Source organism: Engraulis encrasicolus, chromosome 10, assembly GCF_034702125.1.
Source record: "Engraulis encrasicolus isolate BLACKSEA-1 chromosome 10, IST_EnEncr_1.0, whole genome shotgun sequence".
Lineage (NCBI taxonomy): Eukaryota > Metazoa > Chordata > Actinopteri > Clupeiformes > Engraulidae > Engraulis > Engraulis encrasicolus.
Window position 1 is genome coordinate 14,809,815 of NC_085866.1, and position 5,000 is coordinate 14,814,814.

Sequence of the window (5,000 nt, forward strand, 5' to 3'; positions counted from 1 at the left end):
TTAGCAATGGCATGCTATGCAGGGCAGTACTATTATGCTGTGCAGTAGGGCTGTAACGATACACTCAACTCACGATTCGGTTTCTATCGATTCATGATTTCACATTTGCCAACATTATAAGCTTTCTGAATGAAAACTATGATAGTTTATAGGTAGAATAGGTTACAAGAGGCTACTAATATATATTTTTGTAAGTTTCTATATAATAATAATGATGCTTGGAAGCACAATCACTTCATATCATGTGGTTGTTTTCTGGGCTGATGGGCATCAAAACGTTAAAAGGGCGTATCAAGATACTGCCTCCTTGTATCGCGATACAGTATCGGGACAGTATCGATACAATATCGTTACAGCTCTACTGTGCAGTGCTATGAAATGTTGTGCTATGCCATTCTATGTTGTACTATGTGTCAGGCAATGGATGTGGATGGGTGGACTTGGGAATAACAACAGCATGAGTTAGTTTCCTTCCCCTTCAGCCTCCCTGGCACACTCTCCTGCTACCCGCCATGAGTGGACACACACACACACGCAGGCACACACACACACACACGCACACGCACACACTCACGCACGCACGCACGCAAACACGCATACGCACATGCGCAGGCACTCTCTCTCTCTCTCTCTCTCTCACACACACACACACACACACACACACACACACACACACACATACACACACACACACGCACACACACACGCAGACACACACACACACACACACACACACACACACACACACGCAAACACGCACACGCACACACGCACACACGCAGGCACTCTCTCTCTTTCTCACACACACACACACACACACACAAACACACACACACACACACACACACACACACACACACACACACACACACACACACACACACACACACACACACACACACACACACACACCGAGGCAGTGTTTAATTTTTCACAGCCTTGTGGCAGTTTTACGATTTCTGGCTAGATTTACATATACAAAGGAGAGGGCCACTTGCATCAATCATTTCCTGCATTCAGCAAGCAGGGCTAGTAGTAGGAACAAAAACCTGCCAAATCATCAGCTTTTTCATCAGGTTTTACCTCTTTTTTCTTGAAAAATAAATGCCGACTTTCTCCGGTCTGCCGCTATTGAAAGTGCAAATGCAGATATGCCCTTCTTGAGGGATAAAAAGGACAAAACAATGAAATCACTGCAAAGCAAGGCCGCAGGAAAAGTCAAACAGCTCATCATGATGTTGGCTTGTATGAACGCAGCCCTGGGGTTCATTTCTCAAAAGAGAAGTTGTTAGCCTGTTAGCAACTTCGGTAGCTGCCAATGGGAAAATGCATTGAAAACAACGAAATAGCTAATGTAGTAAGCAACTTTGGTTTTGAGAAATGCACCCCTGGAATGCCTTATTTCCATGGTTTATGAGGCAGCTGTGGCCTAATGGCTAAAGAGCTGGCCCTGCTTCCAGGTTCTCTGCCAGTGGGAAACTTGTGGGTGTTGTAGTATTTGGGAAGTGGGAAGCCATGCAGCGTTCTTCCCTCTCTGCACTCTAATCCACAGCCGAGGTGTCCTGGAATTCACTCTGGAAAAGCCAGGCTGTCAGCTACCGTGGATTTAGTTGTAGGCAACTGGACTTTGTTGAGCTTGAATGACGTTTCGCTTCTAATCCAAGAAGCTTGACCGTACTAGCCCCAAAATGCACGCCGTTCCACCAGTGGAACGCTGTAATAGTCATTGAAAAGTTAACTACTATAGTACTACACTGCTATGACATAACACAGGGCATTTACGTAATGAACTAAGACTTGGTCATTGCCATTCATGACGCTGTGTATTTACAGGGTTAAATTATAATGTCAATGAAACAATATTCATTTTTGCAACCGTTTAGTGAAACAAAATGCTGTAATGTACACTTCATTGATCCAATAGATGAAGTCTTAGTCTTCCTCTACCACTTCTATCCATTTAGGCCTCGTGTAAAATGTACTGCTGACAGTTGTCAGCTCAGCCATTCTGGTGTGACTGCGCTGCTTACGCAGGAAGTGACATCTCCTGACTCTGACATTAAGAACAAGGACTCGAGATTGACTAGACTCGCTACAGAGTAGACACCCATATTATGGAGGAAGAAAACATATGAGGCTTCCCCCTAAGCACTTGGTAATAAACACCTATGCCTTCCCAGCCCCGCTAACCGAGATCCTACTGATAAAAGGCAGCCCGTGATTGGCCACAAATGTGACACAGCTGGGATGGCACAGACAGACACGAAGAGCACAGTAATGATGCCTCTCCTGCTCCTCCAAGCTGCTCGCTATTGCATTCAGCGAAAGAGGGTGTGGGGGGGGAGTAAATGTAAAAGAGTGGAATAAAAGATTTTACAGAGACAGAGAGACGATTGCACAGAGAGAGAGAGAGAGAGAGAGAGAGAGAGAGAGAGAGAGAGAGAGAGAGAGAGAGAGAGAGAGAGAGAGAGAGAGAGAGAGAGAGAGAGCAAGAAAAGAGAGGGAAATAGCAGAGTAGAAAAGAGACTGAATGAATGAATGAGAGCATGAAAGAGACAGACAGTCAAAGAAGGTAGAGACTGAAAGGATGGGAAGAGAGACAGCGGTGTGTGTGTGCGTGTGTGTGTGTGTGTGTGTGTGTGTGTGTGTGTGTGTGTGTGTGTGTGTGTGTGTGTGTGTGTGTGTGTGTGTGTGTGTGTGAGAGTGAGAGAGTGAGAGAGAGAGAGAGAGAGAGAGAGAGAGAGAGAGAGAGAGAGAGAGAGAGAGAGAGAGAGATGTATCACAGAAAGAGAGACAGAGAGCACAGAAAGAGAGTGGTGTGGTGGCCATGTTGTCCATGGCTACAGGGTCCTCCTGTGAGCCTCCTGTTTAGCCTGAACCCTGCAAGAGGTTAGCGGCACAGTCCATAACACAACACAGAGCTCATCGGCTGCCATGCTGCTATTGTGCCATTTCCCACTCTTGTGGCTGACATCATCGAGAGAGAGATAGAGAGAGAGAGAGAGAGAGAGAGAGAGAGAGAGAGAGAGAGAGAGAGAGAGAGAGAGAGAGAGAGAGAGAGAGAGAGAGAGAGAGAGACCCTCTCATGTATGCTTGGCCGCATCTTTGCGGAGAATAAACTTTGGTTATGTGGCGGCAGTACAGGCCAAACCGCGTCTGAGAGTTGCTGTGTGCACTGCTGTGTTGTGTGAGTTGTAAGGGGGCACCATACCACCACACCACACCGTTGATGCCATCATTGTTTCCCCCCGGAGGATTTTGTTTACGTGACAGAATGCAGTGGCAGGCGACCACAGCCCCCACTAATGGGGAAGCTCCGGAATGCTATATCACCATCTCCATAGACACACACACACACACACACACACACACACACACACACACACACACACATGCACTTCCACGCCACGCACATACCCATGCTCTCTCTCTCTCTTTCTCTTTCTCTCTCTCGCTGTCTCTCCCTCTATCTCTCTCTCTCTCTCTCTTTCTCTCTCTCTCTCTCTCTCTCTCTCTCTCTTTCTCTCTCACACACACACACACACACACACACACACACGCACACGCACACACCAACTCTTCCGCAACTCCCGCTAACATCCCAGCATATACTGCTCTGCAGCGTGCCTGGGAGAGACTATATCCAATTCTAGCTTATTGAGTTATAACTGAGGGCTCTCTTCTTGAGCAACATACGATCGCTCCCCCGAGCATAAACCCACTGTAGCTAGCTTTCATATTCTCTCTCTCTCTCTCTCTCTCTCTCTCTCTCTCTCTCTCTCTCTCTCTCTCTCTCTCTCTCTCTCTCTCTCTCTCACACACACTCTCTCTCTCACTCTCTCTCTCTCTCTCTCTCTCTCTCTCTCTCTGTGCTGTCTGCGTGCTCAACAGAATGTTATTCATATAAACCTCAGGCTGATATCCTCCTGAAAACAATTTGCTGGACACGGATACTGTACACTGATTTGCAGGGGTCCTCTCTTCGCCAAAACAAAACGAAATGGAATAAAATCAGGGTCACACTGACAGGAAATTGTTTCCAGCCAATATTATGTCCAGTGAACAATGACACATTAACTAAATATCGCGGCGTCCTGCGACTAGCTGTCTGTAAGCTGGTCGTTATATCCCTCACGCACGCACACCAATCCAATCTGATGGGCTTCCAAGAAAATCGACATTTAAAGACTGTCATCTGTGTAAATCTTCATTATATGAAAACAGTAGGGGAGCTCAGTCTAGCCGGGGAGATTAGAGGAGCCTCTTTGTTTCACAAGAAATAGCAACAACTGTAATTGCATGCAACACACACACACACACACACATACACACACACACACAGACACACACACACACACACACACACACACACAGACACACACACACACAGACACACACACACACACACACACACACACACACACACACACACACACACACACACACACACACACACACACACACACACACACAGTTACACACACACACACACACACACAGAGACACATACACACACACACACACACACACACACACACACACACACACACACACACACACACACACACACACACACACACACACACACACACACACACGCACACACACACACACAGACAAAAGTGATTACTATTTAGCATATCAGCGCAGCAATGCCAGACGGCATCAATAGAAACACTGTTAGAGGTATAATGGGTGTCAATTAATCAATTAGCCGCTTCCACAGCCTAATCCATCTGCCCAGCCAGCGCCAATGACATTTATTACAGATAACCAGGGGCCATGTTTGGTCAGCCATTCGCTGGAGCCTTTTTTTTCCAAAAGGATTTGCACAGAGACCAAAAATACTCGGTTCTGTGTGGGCTGGTTTCTCCTCTGCTCGCTCTTTGATATAGCCATGGCAAGCGTACAAGACGAGAAAAGCGTGCTTGCCACGGTTCCAGGACCATCCGTGGGGGGGAATGTGGGCCTGGAGTCTAAAAAAAGGTCGCAGGTTTCTG

The 5,000-nt window shown here is 46.9% G+C and overlaps 1 protein-coding gene across 7 annotated transcripts in view; it reads right to left on the bottom strand.

Moving 5' to 3' along the window:
• Positions 1 to 5,000, bottom strand: part of znf512b (zinc finger protein 512B) — a 103,961-nt gene that overhangs the window by 87,475 nt on the left and 11,486 nt on the right. The gene's annotated exons all lie outside the window — the stretch shown is intronic.